Genomic DNA, 19,363 nt, shown 5'->3' on the forward strand with positions numbered 1-19,363 from the left:
CATCCATAGGAGTCTTCTATTGTTGTGTATCAATAAACAAGAAATATTTCCTTCCTTCCTTATTGTGCGGCTGCTGATCCTCCTTACTGTTATCATCATTGTAATCCGACCAATATCACTATGAGTAGACGCACCTTGGCAGCAATGCTCGGGGCCATCATTCACAGCATTGGCTATCTGCAAGTCACTGACAAACATCTTGTTGTTCTCTAATGAGGATGACACAAGCTCCGGGATGACAGCCTAGTCCTCATACCAAACCAAGGTAAAATCATACAGCGCACAATCCTTCCATTCATTGCTGCTTTGTTTTTGGAGAGATCACAAAAATGACACTTTTTTATGCATGAACAGTTCTGTGTGCAGCTGAATGAACTAGGCCGAATGGCTTCCCCAATGCTCCTTGTGTTTTCTGACAGGATAGACAGATTATAGGGGACATTTATCAAACATGGTGTAAAGTGAAAACTGGCTCAGTTGCCCCTAGTAACCAATCAGATTCCACCTTTCATTCCTCACAAACTCTTTGTAAAATGAAAGGTGGAATCTGATTGGTTGCTAGGGGCAACTGAGCCAGTTTCACTTTCCACCATGTTTGATAAATCTCCCCCTATGCGTCCATGTTACTGTGTCACCATGGTTTGGGGTCAAATAAATAAAGGTTGCTAATCGCATCTTCCTTCTTTTTTATATAGACATGATTTGGTTACTCTATTTAAGATTATAAACTACTATACGCAAACTTGATGGTTTTAAGATCTGGCTGATGATTAAAGGTGCCTTTACACCTTCAGTAAACCCCTACCTTCCCTATGTTTGGCACTAAGGGGTAAGCTGCAGAACAAAGGCGTCATGCAATGAAAATCCATGACACCTGACCCCTACCACCTCCTCCCTATACACACTACACTACAGGCTATGTTCACACAACATTTTATTTATTTATTTTTTAATTAATCATGGCCATTGTTGCAATTTGCAACAACGGCCGTGATTAATTTAAAAAATACTTCAATGGAAAATGAGTGGGATCCCAGCTAGAGTGTATACACATAGGGGGACATTTATTAAGTCCGGTGTTTTCTGCGCGGGACTTAAAAATGTCCCCCCAGCTCCGGCAGTACAGGGATTTGCCGGACTGCCTCTACATAAATCCTGTGCACACCAGTGCATGCGCCAGAAAACCTACACCAGCTCAGAGCTGGAGTAGGTTTCCTGACTATTTTTTGGCAAAGATAACGATGAATAGCGTGGACTCTGAGTCCGCGCCCCCGTTCTGCCTCCTTCACACCCCCTCCCCGCCCCTCTGGTGTACCGGGCGGATTGGGGCCCGATGTGAATATTTTATTCACAAAACGACTATTTTCGAATTAATTTATTCGCATCTGGCCCCTTTCTCGCCGAAAAATACGCATTTTGACATTGATAAATGTCCCCCAATGTATACACTCCATCTGGGATCCCTATTCATTGAATAGCAGCCGCACAAGCCTGACAGGTCACACAAGGCCACAGCTCCAGCCACACTCTCCATTGTGTTCAATGGTGAATTGGGATGCGGGCGCATCCGTGTGCGCTCACATCCCAATTGAATAGAATTGAAGTTTATCCCGGTTGGTAATGCAGTTCCTGTAGTGTGAACCCGGCCTAAGGCTGCATTCAGATACCAGTATACTATGAATGAACTGACTAGATATACCACTATACAGTAGGGCATCATCACCTTACAGACTGGATAAGGCGAGATCACCATATCAAGCGCAGCAGCCATTGTCCCACCCCCATACACAATGAACCTACCAAAGAGTAACGCAATAATCACTTTAGCCACTGGAGCATTGGGAGAAATTACTGCGCCCTAACCCATAGTACCTCTGAATTACATTATTATGTTAGAGGCTTCTTAAGAAGTCCCATTAGATCTGACAGGAAGAATAACACAGCACATGCACTATTCTTCCTGTCAAAATGATGGAAACCAATATAAGTCAGTGGGGGTCATCAGATGGCGTCATTATCCTTTGTATGATGGACACATCACTGCCGTCACTGTGACTGTGGTGTGAATAGATCCTTCAGTACTGAGAACTTAGACTTAGTTCTGTCATTTACAATGCGATCACCTAAAAATACCAGTGATACTGGAGCCAGTTCCATATTGACTTCCTCTAACAGAATCTAGCAAATAGTATGACATATGGAAAGGTCACCCATCTGACATCCAGCACATCCAGATCATGGGCATTACATCAGCCGCCGCCATCCTTGAACTTTTGTTGACTTTCTCTGTTTGCTTTGCTGCACAGACAGAGATAGAGCTGGCACTGCAAAAGGTGGAATCACCCCAACCAGTAACTAAAGTCAACAGGCTGCTGTCATAAGCAGATAACAGAAATTCTTGTTTCACGTCTTATGGCTCCATACTACGAAACTAAAGATGGCCAGACACAGTAAATGAATGGAGGTTGAATATGCAAATGGAAGGACTAGCTGACCATCTTATATGTATGTGATGTCCATGTCCCGATGGCTGATTGGGGAGAAAAAAATAGGAGGGGTAGATGTCTTCACCCTCTTTTTAGGGATAGGTGTCTTACAATGGCTTATCCCTCTCTCTTTTATGGAGTGTGGTTGGAAGGAAAAGCTGTCAGTTGAATGAGAATTTATATAGCATAAAGCAAAGACAGAAAAAGCAGGACTGCAGCCAAACCACTAACTCAGACCACATACACAAGTCCAGCAGGACATGTACTGACTGTAATTGATAATCAATAGGATGCAAAACACAACATTATACCACCTGAACACTTGGTGACTGTGGCTACTGGGGACCTCTATCTAGTTCCGCCTGGAAAAACAATTGTGTAACCAGTACTCAGTATTGCTGCGGGGATTGCTTTCTGCTCCCCGCCTTGCCTCACTCTTCTTCCAACATATCTTCTATCTTCATGGACTTGCAAAAGAAGAGCCCGTGGAGCCTCATTGAAGAGTCTCAAAACACAGGACTAGCCAGATATCCCTCCGGGAAGGACCCAGCCAAGGGGTGGCTCCTGTAAGGAAATCACCAAAACCACCATATTAAGTGGTCCTATCAGTCAATGTAATGACAAGGGAAAAAACAAGGCCAGATAACCATCCACAGACAGCTGTTTCAGGGTGTTGCCCCTCATCAGTGTGGAGCAGGATTCTGGCTAGGTGGGAGCAATGTCTAGTAAAGCCATAAGAGAAACAGATTGCTGAACTCAGGGAGACCAGCCAAACGATAACACTGCCGACTGCTAGATTTCAATGCAGTGAAATCCTAGGTGCATTGCCCCCTGGGAAACATGAATATGCAAAAGAAGAGCCCGTGGAGCCTCATTGAAGAGTCTCAAAACATTGCTTCCACCTAGCCAGAATCCTGCTTCACAATGATGAGGGGCAACACCCGGAATCTTAGCAGATTTTTCGGGGTTCAGAAGTCTTCTTATATGGCAGAAAATACGGTAGTTATCCTAAGATAAAAACACCAAGGTGAGAATGTATAAAAGAGGACTGGATGGTGTGTCTATGTTTCTACCTCATGACGTTGTATACTCACATCATGGCTGACGTATATTTTAGTTTTAGGAGCAAAGACAACCAATAGTGCACAAAATCTAATATGGTCTAATACAGGAATGGGGAGCCTTCGGCCCTCCAGCTTTTATAAAACTACAATTGGATTGTACAATTGGATTGTAGTTTTGCAACAGCTGGAGGGCTGAAGGTTCCCCATCCCTGGTTTAATAGATCTGGTACACTAGTAAACTAGTGGCCTTCCATCTTCTGAAAAACTACAATCACATCATACCTGGACAGCCAAAGCTTTAGCTTCCCAGGCATGATGGGAGTTGTAGTTCTGTATTAGCTGGAGGGCTGGAGTCTGACACCTGTGCTCTAGTCAGTGCACTGATGTTTAGACTATGTAAACCCTGATCTTCAGTAATTCTCCCCCATTATATTTTTATGGGGTTAAATCCTACAATTTGTCTTTAGTTACCAAGAAATCAGTCTCGATAGATCTGGCAGCATATCCAGTCATTCTAGCAGATGAGGCTTTTATTGCAGTCATAATTGGCTTTATAAATTAAGTGCTCGGCTTTTAAAACCATGTAAGTTCCTACTTGATGTCAGATGTGCTCATTTGTTGTAAGTGATGAGGCTAATGCATGTAGGATCCGAGGAGCTTTTGTCTTTCTATTCACAGGCTCGGTGACTCACAGTGATCTCATTGCCCGAGATTGTTATAAATGACTTTATTAGATATTTTAGTATAAAAGGGTCCAGTCCGTAATAATATAAGGGGTCCTGTTTCAGAAAGAGCATGCTGACCTGTGATGGTATAGGAGTTGGTAGGGGAAGGTTAAACTTGGTGAACATAAGTCTTTTTTTAAACCATACAAATACATTTTTTTAAATTAAAACAAATTTACGAGCGCATCCAGGAAATTTCCTATTGGCTGAATCATGCCCAAGGAAGTAAATAATTTCATCGTACGGCAGGGAATTTGAAGCTGTGTATCAGAAAATCAGCTTTGAATTTTGACATTTAAAGCGAAAATCTTTTTCTTTCAAATCAACCGGTTTCAGAAAGTTATATAGATTTGTAATTTACTTCTAATTAAAAATCTCAAGTCTTCCCATACTTATCAGCTGCTGTATGTCCTGCAGGAAATGTTTTCTTTTCAGTCTGACACAGTGCTCTCTGCTGTCACTTCTGTCCGAGAAAGGAACTGTCCAAAGCAGTAGCAAATTCCCATAGAAAACCTCTCCTGCTCTGGACAGTTCCTGACACAGACAGAGGTGTCAGCAGAGAGCACTGTGTCAGACTGAAAAGAAAACACCACTTCCTGCAGGACATACAGCAGCTGATAAGTACAGGAAGACTTGAGATTTTTAAATAGAAGTACATTACAAATCTATATAACTTTCTGAAACCAATTTATTTAAAAGAAAAATATTTTCGCCGGATAACCCCTTTAAAGTAAATATGATTGACTGGTAACCTTACCTGCAATGATCACCTCACCAGTATTATCAACTTCACCACGTTAGATATTAATCAGACAAGGCTCCTTTCATGGCTAAATAGGCCACCAGGCCCAACCATTTCAGAGTGCATTGTTGTTACAGTAACCTGACCCATGTGGTGGCTCCAAGAAGGGAAGTGAGGGTAGTGACCAGGAAAGTGTCACTGGGTCAGGGTGAGGTGAGTAGAACAAACTACTCTGCTTACAAGATTGTTCAAAATGCAGTAATAACTGAATGCACAATTGATCAGCAGTTGTAGCCCTATTGATCTGCCATGGTGGAATATTAATACTGTACATTTAAAAATGTTTAGGTTAGGGGTAAAAAAATAAAAATAAAAAAGCTGTACTCACCTGCCCCCCGATCCCCTGTCAGTGCAGAGCGGTGAACCGCCTCAGACAGTGATTGGATGAGCAGAAAATTACTAGTTGTCAGGATGGAGAACAGAACCCCTGGTATTGCCAGAACAGGTGAATACAAGTTTGTTTCCTAATCCCCCGACCCTGTGTAGTTGTAGAAATATTTCTCTGGACTCCCCCTTAAAGGTTTGTTTCTGGTTTCATAGCTTTGTATAATGAAGAACAACCAAAGCAAATGATAAAGGTCACTTCTTTTTTCCATGAGGTGGTTTTATCTCTGATGTGGTTTGGTAGATTGTTTTGTACATTGGGGCTGGATTTACACTGATTTATTCTCTGCTTTGATTCGCAGAAAGGTTATAAAAGGAGTGCAAGGGTTTATGTAAGGCGTGACGGAAATGGATTTGGTTTAGCTTCTGTACACTATTCCAAGCATGTGATTATTTACACCACTGTCATGCAGAGAGTCAGTTGGCTGGAAAAGTACTGGTAATAGGTGTATTTTTTCCTTTTGTTTGCAATTGTGATAGTTGTGTTGTAAAATAATGTAGTGACTCTGTACCCACAACCTCCCCCCCCCAACTGCTTGTACCTTCGGATAGCTTCTTTAAATCCAAGATCTGTCCTGGGGTCCATTTGGCAGGTGATGCAGTTATTGTCCTAAAAAACAACTTTTAAACTTGCAGCCCTGTGCCAAATGGCAAACCGATAAAAAAGCAACTGAACCTCAAAATTATCTCAATATGAAAAATCTTTATTGATTAAAAACACATGTGAACGGACAGAAACAGGAAGGAAGCGATGAATCACAACTGAAAAAATGTGAAAAACACAACGACAACGAACATACAAGCAGGGGGTAATGCATGTGGACCATATAGGGTGTGATACAGATCAAGATAAAAATGGTACTCTATCTATTAAGGATATAAGAACACACACCTATATGTTGTACAAGGACAATAAATATAGAGTGCCAACATAGTAACAAGGGTATATTACCAAAGTAGAGAAGTAATGGTGCCGGTGGACACTCCATTACTTCTCTACTTTGGTAATATACCCTTGTTACTATGTTGGCACTTTATATTCATTGTCCTTGTACAACATATAGGTGTGTGTTCTTATATCCTTAATAGATAGAGTACCATTTTTATCTTGATCTTTATCACACCCTATATGGTCCACATGCATTACCCCCTGCTTGTATGTTCGTTGTCGTTGTGTTTTTCACATTTTTTCAGTTGTGATTCATCGCTTCCTTCCTGTTTCTGTCCGCTCACATGTGTTTTTAATCAATAAAGATTTTTCATACTGAGATAATTTTGAGGTTCAGTTGCTTTTTTATCGGTTTGTTAGTTTATGACTAGAACCCAATATATGTGCTTTAATATGTAAATACCTACTCCCCCATCTATAGTACGAGACAATTATTGTCATTGATTGAGGGAAACCTGCTTAGCTTAATTTTGGTGTATACCTGTGTCAAATGGATCTGGCCTAGAGTACTTGTACCCTAGGCCTGAGACGCTTCTCCATCCCTTCTCCCCGCCCTCTTCACCATTAGGAATGCCCCTAGACAGGATTTCTCCTATTCATCACTTTTCTGAACACTGCACAGGTGCTGGAAAGTTTTAAGGCTTATGCTGCGTTTACATGTAACGATTATCATGCGAATTTGCGCGATAACGATTGAATTTGAACGATAATCATACGTGTAAACGCAGCGAACGATCAAACGACGAGTGAGAAATCGTTCATTTTGATCTTTGAACATGTTCTCAAATCGTCGTTGATTGTTCGCAAAAAAATTGCAGATCGTTCCATGTGAACAGTCGTTCGCCGATTTAACCAATGTGTGAGATAGGCTTAAGCGATCGCAAAACGAATTTTCCGTATGATATATCGTTCCGTCTAAACGCTCATCGTTATGAAAAAAAAAATTGTTACTCCAACATCGTTAATCGTACGATCGGGCCAATTATCGTTTTGTGTAAATGCAGCATTACGTGAACTGTTCAGACAAGTGATGATAAGGAGAAATCCTACCTGGGGCATTCCTAATGACGAAGAAGGCGAGGAGGAGAGAGGAAGGGCGGTGCAGGCCTAGGGCACAGGTACTCTAGGCCAATGGGACACGGGGCTGCAAGTTTAAAAGTTGTTTCTTTAGGACAATAACTGCATCACCTGAGGAACGGACACCGGGGCAGATCTTGGATTAAAGGCAGCTATCCGAAGGTACAAGCGGTTTAGGGGGGGGGGGGGGGGGGCAGATTGTGAGTACAGAGTCACTTTAAAAAGGCATGTTACTGAATACTTTAATGCTTTTATTGAATGTGGTATTTTTGTTAAAGGGAAGAAAGTCCTTTTTGTTTCATTTTTACATATCTACAATTAGAGATGTGTTTTCCAGAGAATTGCTAGCGATGTGGTACTGGGAGGGGAACAATGCTGCATGTATGGTGAGAATGTCCACATCTTTGACCCTTTTGGGACCGTATGTTCTGTAGTTGAGAGATGGTTAGCGACTCTCAAACCCTGAAATAGCCATGCTCTTCTCTTAGTCTGGTCCCATATTGATGATCAAGGAACTATTGAGGCATTTCCTTGCCGGCTTGCAAGCTAAGGCAGGTACCTTTTAAGAAGTTTTTTTTTCTTTTTTAATATATGTTGTTTTTTTTTGTTTAAAGTAAGCTTGGCTATTGTGTGTGGTGCTTTCAGTTATTTATTGTCGCAAATGAAATGAGCTGCAATACCAGGTAAAGAGACATGCAAACATAATGTATTAAAAATATAGGGGACTAAATAAAAAATAATGTCGAGCACTATGCCTATGCTTGGCAGTCAGCTGCTGGTCATTGTATATAAATTACAGTAGTCTAGCAGTTTATTGCTGCGCCTTCTCCCTGAATCTGAGTCACTGGAGCGTCTTCCTGGATGGATACTGTCCCCAGAGGTTATAAAGGACAGGACTCCTTCTACATGACTGTAGGGACCGAAGCCAACCGGGAGGCACGTTCATGCATTCAGATTGCGGAGCCTAAGACATACATTTATCTGCTCTGTGTCATGTCCTGTTATTCTAATGTAATCATATAAGCTGGGAATGAATATCCGGTAAGAAATGCTCAGCATGCACAACAACTACGTGTTTATCTAGCAATCAATATGCCAGGGACTCCTCAGTGTTAGCTCACCAGCTGCAGAACTATACTAAGAGGTAGATGTGTTATTCTAGACGGCAAGTGGTAATAATCGTAATTATTTCCTGTCACATATTTGCTCTTAGTAAAGCAGAAGCCATAGAAAGGAACTAACTGCGGAGCGATGTGCTGTGGTCAATAATATACAGCAGAAGGAAGGGCACTTGTATTCTGGTGCTGAGCCATGGCTTGGCTTTCTATCAATTTATTGCCCTTAGTCTGTATCTTAATACCCTGGCCAAGTCAAAGTGGCTTTTTGGCAACCGACTTGACGGTAATTCCCCTCATCTACTCTCCTGTTCTGGCGCTAGCTATTGGAGGTCACATCCATGCAAGTCAGTGCTGGGCCCCTGTAAGGATGAAAGAGGAATATTAGTTGAACCGGAATCTCCTTCAGAAGAAAGAGTTACTGTAAGATTATGGTCCACAACTAATAGCTGAATGAATAGATATAGTTACAAAGCAAAAAGAGAGCTATAAGATACACAATAAGAGCTAAAGAAGTAAATAGAAATATTTTAAACATTAAAAAACACTTAGGCCTTATTCACGCGTCCCGTAAAGTTGCCGTGATTGTGGATCCACGACCATGAACAATTTTAAGGGGCCATTGAATCCAATGATACTATTTACACGATCCGTGCCGTCATCCGCTCTGTGAAAAAATAGGACATGACCTAGTACGGAGGCAGACTGCTCAATAGAACTCTATGGGGGAGATTTATCAAACATGGTGTAAAGTGAAACTGGCTCAGTTGCCCCTAGCAACTAATCAGATTCCACTTTTGATTCCTCACAGACTCACTGGAAAATGAAAGGTGGAATCTGATTGGTTGCTAGGGGCAACTGAGACAGTTTTACTTTACACCATGTTTGATAAATCTCCCCCTATGAGATTGACAGCACAGGTATATACATATCCTATATACATATCTTTACTGTCAGTTTCCAGGGCTGCATGAGTGATACAAGGATTATTCATGCAGCCCATCTGCATGAAGGAGGCAGCAGATAGCATTGTGTCAGACTGAAAAGAAAACGCCACTTTCTGCAAGACATACAGCAGCTGATAAGCATGGGAAGACTTGAGATTTTTAAGGGTACAAACACACACACACTGTATACGCAGCAGATACGCAGCAGATCTGCAGCAGATTTGATGGTGCAGATTTGATGCTGTGTTCAGTTATTTAGATCTAATCTGCTGCGTATCGCAGCAGAAAATACGCTGTGTATACGGTGTGTGTGTTTGTAGCCAATGTAAGTAAATTACACGGCAGGCCGGCACGGTGGAAGTAGTAGTCGAGTAGTTGTCAAATTATGCGTTCCTGCTTCTGGGTGGCGAGGATGGGCTGCACTTTTATTGAGGGATCCGTACCGTCATCCTCCTCTGGGCATGACCTATTTTTTCGTGGCGTGGATTGCGGAGAGAGTCGCAGCATGGATCGTGTGAATGAGGCCTTAGGGCTTTTCAAATCTTTCAGAATATAATTTGCTGCTCCAGTAGAACTTCCCGTTGTTAGACTCAGTTCACAAGTGTGCAAGCAGTGCGGGTGTTCGTGTGTTAGTGTGCATATATACCAGGTACCATAACTGGAAAACTTGGTGAAACTAATATGAAATAAACTAAATAAAATCAAAACTAAATAAAAATCAGAAGTTAAAGTACAAAACCAAATACAGAATTAACCCTTATTTACCCATCTGTAGACAGCTCAACGCATAGGAATTGGCAGGCAGAGGTGGTCCGCTGCTGAGTCATTTCCTATGTTTTCAAAAGTGAGTATAAGAAGTGCTGGGGCGCTGATCTGTCGGAAAATCTTTTTCTTTTAAATCAACTCGTTTCAGAAAGCAATATAGATTTGTAATTTACTCCTATTTACAAATCTCATCTTCCCGTACTTATCAGCTGCTGTATGTCCTGCAGGAAGTGGTGTGTTCTTTTAAGTCTGACACAATGCTCTGTACTGCCACCCCTGTCCAAAACAGGAACTGTCCAGAGCAGGAGAGGTTTTCTATGGGGATTTGTTACTACTCTGGACAGTTTCTGTCTCACGCAGAGATATCAGCAGAGAGTACTGTGTCAGACTAAAAAGAAATCACCACTTCCTGCAAAACATGCAGCAGCTGATAAGTAGTGGAAGACTGGAGATTTTTTACATAGAAGTAAATTACAAATCTATATAACTTTCTGACACCTGCGGATTTGAAAGAAAAAGATTTTCATCAGAGTACCCCTTTAAGAAATAAAACAAGCAGGTCCGATGTCCTCTGCAATGCTTTCAACCATCATCTGACCCCTGTCCCCTGATTTTTTTTCTTCTTTAGCGGTTTGGCTGCAGAAAATATTCTATAAAGGCCACAATAGGTAATTTCAGAGGCTGATGACAATAAGATATGGGTCGACCCTTTCTGTGGCCCTCCCTATGACAGGTTCTTTCATCAATCCTAATTCTATTAGTAAAATGGAAAATCTCTGTTTGCTTTCCTAGGCCCGATGCTCTGCCATTTGATCAAAGCCGCCTGCCAAAGACATGAGGACACTGGAAATACATTGGGTGATATTTATTCTGTTATTTATCTAAGAAAGCCGCCTTCTTCCCATATCAATCCCTGTAGGCCTCATAACAGGTCATCTACTAAAGCATGTTGTGAAATATGGAATGAGACAGGATTTAAAAAACAAAAACAAAATGTGCAATGTATAAAATTATATCCTAATCTGTAAGATATAAGGCCAAGTGTAGATGAGAGCACATGTACTATACACTGCTAGGCCTTGGATTCCTGCTGCTGGCAGCTTTTACTTGTAAAGGCGCCATCTAGTGTTCAGATCTGGTCACTGTCACATTTCAAACCTATTAGAGGCAAAACTTTATAAGGTGTCATGTATGTAAAAGTTAGGAAAATTCCATCTATAGCGTTGCTTTCTCTATGGCTTATCTATAGCCACCATAATACTAAAAAACCCTACAAAAAGTGCTGACTTACTGTTTAGTATAACTGGGCCCAGGGCTGGCTACCCGTTTTGTGGCCCTTGGGCTACAGAGTCTCAGCGGGCCCCTTTGTGGAGTAAATTATATGGCCTCATTGTAAGGGGCTCTCAGCAGAGTGGGGGGTGGGGGTCTCTGTCCTCCGCAGCACTCCGCTCAAACAATTGACATGTCAATTATTTGAGCGGAGGCGCGCAAGCCCTCCGATAGACATCCTGTTTGACCCTGAGGTGGGATTCTGCAGCGGGGAGTTCCGCTGCGGAATTCTGCTGAATTTGCTCAGTGTGAACTGGCCCTTAAGCTAGACATTTTGAGAGAAGGTTTTTAGTATATGAAATATCTCTTTAGCCATAGAGGCAGCTGAATGGACAAGTGTGTGTGTGTGTGTGTGTGTGTGTGTGTGTGTGTGTGTGTGTGTAAAATGACTCATGCTTTCTCTTTGGTCACTATATGGTGGTATATATGGGGATTAAGTTCTGTCACTGTGCATCACTGTATTTGGTCACAGTATGGTGGTATTATTTATTTACTACACAGAGGTATTATTCAGTGACTATTCAGTAGTATTAGGTCTCTATATAATGGTATTATTTATTTACTACACAGAGGTATTATTCAGTGGCTATTCGGTAGTATTATGTCTCAATATGGTGATATTATTTATATACTACATGGAGGTATCATACAGTGACTATTTGGTAGTATTATGTCTCAATATGGTGGTATTATTTATTTACTACATGGAGGTAATATTCAGTCACTATTGGGTAGCATTACTGTACTTGGTCACTGTATGGTCATATTATTTTTTAACAACATGGAGGATTTTATTCTGTCACGCATTGGTGATATTGCTGTGTTTGGTCACTATGTGGATGTATTATTTATATGTATAATAACACATTATAGTTATGTCAATTGTGAAACAGTCTGTGACAAAGGGCAAAGAACTTATCTGGGAGGGTGACAAACTGTGTCACATCCTTCCCCATATTGCATAGCCTAACCATAGAGGCAGCTGTATGGCCGAGTGTGTGTAAAGTGACAGCTGGGTAATACAGTGCTGGACGAGGTTGGCTGATAAAGAGACTGCACGGTTATTTTTAGGGTTTAAAGTTATTACTTATTGTATAAAAACGATAATAACGGCCATTTAGAGTCATAGAATATTCATGATCACTGCACATTACTACTCTCAGCCGTGAACTTTCCAGATCTCTCTACAAATCCAAGCAAGGTCAAGAGGCAGGAAACTGAAGCCACAGAGAGGAACCTGACACATCCTATTGCATTATGTATGTGTGGTAAGTGTTCTCTCCTACTGCTCCTCCATTTACTATAGAGCTGCCTGTGCCGCACTCTGGGCTACCATTAGCCATAGTTTACGGGTTTTTTCCATAGCTAAAGGAGCGTTTGAAAGATAAGACTATAGGTTATTGGGTCTTTATGTATTGCCACCAAATAGCTAAAAAGATATAAAGCAATGCTTGCTAGTGTTTATTTAGTATATGTGACATAAAATGTAAGTGGGATAAATGTAGCTGTGCTAAGTCATGTGTTCCTCCCCCTACTATGGCCACTGACTTTAATTTCTATTTCCTCTTTCAGGACATTCTGCAGCAGCTGCTATATACATTGTTCTGTTTTCTGCAGAGCCGGTACTGTAATATTAAGGCTTCACCCTTATATCAAAGCGAATGTACCACTAGGTACATTGCAGTGGCGTAGCTTCCATGGACGCAGACCATGCAGCTACTATAGGGCCCGTGGGGCCCCATGAATCCTAGCTACACCCCTGGTACATCACTTTGTGTTTTTTACTTGAACAGACCAGCGCTGGTGGGGGGATGCTGGTGCCAAGGTCCTTTCTTTGAATCACCACCCAGTTCCCGGGCACCGACCCGACATGAAGCCCACTGGCTCCCAATGTGATGATCTCCCCTCTGTGACATGACTCCATTGATTCTAATGGAGTCATGTCACAGAGGGGAGGGGGTTTCTTCACACTGGGGGCCAGCGGGCCATCCCCCAGTGATTTGAGGTGGGCCAGTGCCTGGAAATAAACCAGCACAGTGCCCGGAAACAGGACGGCAGTTAAAAAAAAGGAGCACACCAACGACATCCCCGCACCGGTGCTGATCTATTCAGGTAAAAAACACAAGGTGATGTACCTAGTGGTATATTCGCTTTAAATAGGGTTACACAGTATGAACACATGGAGTGGTCATACTTGCAAAGTACAATCCTAAACATTTTGTCATAGACAGCAGTTTATTTTGTTTGGCACATTTTGGTGCAACTTGTCTTAGATATGGCCTGTCTAAATGTGTTTAATATTCAAATCTGCAACTAAATATTGTTAAGACCATCTGCACTCCTCACTAACTGCATTACAAGACAGAGCCTCATGGTTATCTGCATAGCACCCATAGACAGCACAAGATCTAATGTCACCCAAGTCAATGGTGCTGGATCTTGCATTGGCTACAATTATATGGAGGGACCATCTACTAATGCATAGTTATGATCAGACAGAAGCGTGGACAACAGTCACCTTATATCGTTATTTTAATTTAGAATAATGATTATTGTGCACAGTGCTGCACTATAATCATTTTTCATAAAATTTTACAGGTACGCTTCAAAGGTTGCATATACAGTATATAATTTAGGAGTCCCAATCCAGTGCTTTAGCAAGTGAATTTTAGTTATTTTAAATATAAATATATTTTTATAATTACATGTTGCTTTCTAAATCATGTTAAAATCTTACATGCACATCATATAGAGTAGATGTAGCTGCAGACATTCTAACTTCAAGGATTACCAGCTGTCAGTTTTATCACAGATTAACATCCTGGAAGTCGTCCAACTGTACTCAGACCATAAAGAATTCAGCGGCTAAAATAATATTTTCTTAACACACCAAGAACTGGTGGAAAGATAACGGTATTGATGCTACGGAAAAGCAACAAAGGCGCTGAGGTGTATAATGGGGACTAGAATGTCATAGAATGTTTCTTTCTTCTACTAGTGGCCACTGATATCAATGTATATGTGTGTCTACTTCACCTAACAGCTACCCAAATTACAGTTCCAGTGTCCGAAACCATGCCCCATGGTGACCAATAGCCGTGCAATCTTGCTGATAATCCCAGAAACATTAGTGAAGAAATAGGGATGTGGTTTTGGCCATATTGAAGCAATTGTCTATGACAGTCTGTAAATTATTTGGAGGTGGCCATAAATCAGGGCGCACTCAAAATGTGTAGTTTAAAAGGGTATTAAACACATGTGCTGGTATTGCTGGAAACCATTAAAAACAACTGAGCGGGCAGTGAATGCACCATTGCCAAACACAGCAAGTGCTGAGCAACAGGTCTGGTTCTGGAAGAAGCAGCAGAGGGAATTCTAAGTATTTAATTTTTTTTTTTATAAAGATATACAGAGTTACCTTGGTTTAAGAGTAACTTGGATGGAGAACATTTTGCAAGAAGAGCTCACGTTGTTTTTTTTTTTTGTTTTTACCTGTAACTTGGCTTAAGAGCATTGCTTTGGTGTAAGAGCTCCCTGTTCTGGGAGGGAGGGGGAGCGGGGGAGGAGCACGGTCTGCATAGCGTGGTCTACAGCACTGTACTCTGACACAGGAAGTCTCCCTCACCTTCCAAATCATAGCAGATCCACTTCAGGCTGGGGCTTGCATCAGGGGACAGGACTGTGGAGGTAATCTCTCCATAGATATAACCCCTTTCGGCCCGAGCGCTGCTACACTGTGCTCACCCTAAACCCAGGGCCGGCCTTAGGGTAGATGGCACCCTGTGTGAAACTTACTTTGCCCCCCCCCCCTCCCTAATAATGACATAAACTAAATATTACAGCCTCCCACCCCTCCAGACAACCCCCACTGCCCCCCCCCCCCCCGACTATATATGTGACTTTTTCATCACTTTTTGAATTTTTTTCTGGGATGTGATTTCACTAAAATCAGTACATTTGGACTTCAGGATATCAGAGTATGCTGGGGGTAATAGTTATGCACTGTTTTGGCTGTTTGGGTATGTTGGGAGTAGTAGTTATGCTATGTTTCAGCTGTTTGGGTATGCATGGGGTAGTAGTTATGCATGGTTTAAGCTATGAGGGTATGCTGGGGATAGTAGTTAAGCACTGTTTTATCTGTTGGGGTATGCTGGGGATAGTGGTTATGCACTGTTTAGCTGTTGGGGTATGCTGGGGCAGTAGTTATGCACTGTTTAGCTGTTGGGGTATGCTGGGGGTAGTAGTTATGCACTGTTTCAGCTATGAGGGATGATGGGGGAAGTAGTTATGCACTGTTTCAGCTGTCTGGGTATGATGGGGTAGTAGTTATGCACTGTTTCAGCTATGAGGGATACTTGGGGTAGTAGTTATGCACTGTTTTAGCTGTTGGGGTATGCTGGGGCAGTAGTTATGCACTGTTTTAGCTGTTGGGGTATGCTGGGGCAGTAGTTATGCACTGTTTCAGCTATGAGGGATGATGGGGATAGTAGTTATGCACTGTTTCAGCTGTTGGGGTATGATGGGGGTATTATCTTTTTATTTTACAAAAAACTCCTAGAAGGCATAGAGAGGAGAGATGCCAGTGTCTGTACACAGGTCGCACACTCCTAAGGCTGGCCCTGCCTACACCCTGCTCATTCCTTCCTGCTGTCTCTGTCAGCCCTTGTGTTTCCTATCCTCTCCATTCCTGCTCTAATGTGCCTGCACTTACACTCAGCTATACACACTGCTGTATAGAAAGGTTTCTGTCACTGTCCTCCCGCACAGCTCTGTAATTCTCACTTCCTAATTGATTCATGCTGAGGCCCCCCTCCCCACTGCTGTCATGTGACCACACAGACCTCTGACAGCAGCCCTGCTTCTCTATTCTAGCCTGTTGTACTACACTACTGTATTATGGGGATCCAGCTTCTTCCTGTATCTACAAACTGCTGCTGTTCTTTCAGGTTTATGCAATTACTATACATTATACACCACATGCTGATTGCTATACTGTACAATAATTTATAATTTATAATATTACATATTCAGCTGTTTCTAAATGTTATTTGTTCATTTGTTTTACCTGTTATTCAGAATAAAAAAATATCATTTTTTGGGGTGTTTGGAACCAATTGTCTGCATTTTAGTGATTTCTTATGGGAAAATTTGCTTGTAAATATATTGTAATTGTCTGTTAGAAGCCCTTTAAACTTTTCCCAATTTTCACACTAACACAAATGGGCCCTGGAGCATTCAATGAACAGTAAGGGTACAAACCCACTTGCCGGATCTGCAGCGAGTCTCCTTGCTGCGTTTTTGCAGCGAGACTCGCTGCAGATCCTGGCCCTATACTTTCAATAGCAGAGAAACTCGCAGCAGGGATGTACATCCCTGCTGCGATTTTGTCTGCAGCCCGCCCCATTAACCCCCCGGCCGCCGGACATTATACATTACCGGGTCCCCGTTCCTGCTTGCTTCGGGGCTCCCGGTGTCTTCACGGCCCGCCCGGCCAATCAGTGCGCTGCGGCAGGGCAGCGCACTGATTGGCCGGGCAGAACGTGCCGGGAGCCGCCGAAGCAAGCAGGAGCGGGGACCTGGTAATGTATATCCTGCCCGCAGCCCCGGCCGCCCCCCCGCAGCCACGGCCACCCGATCGCAGCCCCGCAGCCCCAGCCGCCCGATCGCCCGTCCCCCCGCAGCACTGATCGCTTACACGCCCCCCTGCAGCCCCGGCGATCGGGCGGCCGGGGCTGCGGGGGGACGATCGGGCGGCCGGGGCTGCGGGGGGACGATCGGGCGGCCGGGGCTGCGGGGGGACGATCGGGCGGCCGGGGCTGCGGGGGGACGATCGGGCGGCCGGGGCTGCGGGGGGACGATCGGGCGGCCGGGGCTGCGGGGGGACGATCGGGCGGCCGGGGCTGCGGGGGGACGATCGGGCGGCCGGGGCTGCGGGGGGACGATCGGGCGGCCGGGGCTGCGGGGGGACGATCGGGCGGCCGGGGCTGCGGGGGGACGATCGGGCGGCCGGGGCTGCGGGGGGACGATCGGGCGGCCGGGGCTGCGGGGCTGCGATCGGGTGGCCGTGGCTGCGGGGGGGCGGCCGGGGCTGCGGGCAGGATATACATTACCAGGTCCCCGCTCCTGCTTGCTTCGGCGGCTCCCGGCACGTTCTGCCCGGCCAATCAGTGCGCTGCCCTGCCGCAGCGCACTGATTGGCCGGGCGGGCCGTGAAGACACCGGGAGCCCCGAAGCAAGCAGGAACGGGGACCCGGTAATGTATAATGTCCGGCGGCCGGGGGGTTAATGGGGCGGGCTGCAGACAAAATCGCAGCAGGGATGTACATCCCTGCTGCGAGTTTCTCTGCTATTGAAAGTATAGGGCCAGGATCTGCAGCGAGTCTCGCTGCAAAAACGCAGCAAGGAGACTCGCTGCAGATCCGGCAAGTGGGTTTGTACCCTACATGAAATAATTTCTCTTTGAACTCCACAGCCTGGAGCAATATGTGATTGAAAGGTTAGAGAGTACACACCAACTGTAAATAAAGTGGTCTATCCAGCGGCTGTAAGAGAGACAGCAGCCAGCGTATAAGGGCAAACATTTGTTCTTCCCGGACACCCTCCTTGCTGTAAAGCACACAGTACATATTACCATAGAATAAAAAGTTTACTTTGCTACCAAATTATGTTCAGTCATTGTGGACACATAGGCATAGCTGAGGGACCCGTCCCTGGGAAGTATCTGTCCTTACTTTACTTTATTTACTTTAGCTAACTTCTGCTTAACTAAAAGGAAATCTGCAATCTCTGTATCATGCTCAGAGCTGCAGACATGGGTAGATAGCTGATGGGTAGATAATATAAGTAATACCTGTACCTTAGCTGATTGCTATTTGCTAAGTTATAAAATCATGTTTTCTTCCAAAGCTCAAGAGTCATTGAGAATGTGCTGAGCTGCAGCATGCATGCCTCCCCCCACGCCTACCAGCATGATTGATGTACGAGGCTGCTCCTGCAGGTGACCTGTCTTTATGTCTCCACATAAATGGATGTTTCCACTGGACCCAATGGGAACCATGCCTACCTTTCTTAACCACTTGCCATCCAATATTGCAGGAAATCCTGGCAACATTGGGCAGCTATTGGGGAGAAAGCGTGTAAGTGATTTTGACCACACTTGGGTTTGGGAATCTCCACTATCTTACTTGTTATAAAAGTGTCACATTTCTGGCACACACAAATATTACAGCTGTCCACAGAGTTGTGCACCAGAAATAAAGGACAAAAGGGAAACCAAAAGTGGTGTAGACACAATGCTAAATCTGGGCCTGTGTGTATGAAGGAATAGTAAATTCGCCCATGCGAAGACAGGTTTCCACAATAACCACGTGCCCAGGGCGTTTGTAAAAAAAACTGTGTGAGGCAGGCGACCACAATGATCGACAGCTATCCAACCTTACAAGGGGATGCTTTTTCCAAATTCACCCGGTTGCCAAAATTACCCAGAAAATGCCCTGGCCCCAGCTCCTGCAGAAGGTTGTAACATAAACCATGGAACCCTTCTACAAGAACTAAAGCTTTGGGGCTACTGGGATGTCAGGCAGTCGGGATGCCGTTAGCCAGGGTAGCCCTAGTGGTGTTGTGGCTGCTAGGTGGGTGTTGGGTCACTTGGTCACTTGTCACGGTAGCCTGGAGTGGCGTTGGTACCCACCCCCGGTCAGACTTCAGAAGGTTTGGATAA

This window comes from Dendropsophus ebraccatus, chromosome 15 (assembly GCF_027789765.1).
Source record: "Dendropsophus ebraccatus isolate aDenEbr1 chromosome 15, aDenEbr1.pat, whole genome shotgun sequence".
Lineage (NCBI taxonomy): Eukaryota > Metazoa > Chordata > Amphibia > Anura > Hylidae > Dendropsophus > Dendropsophus ebraccatus.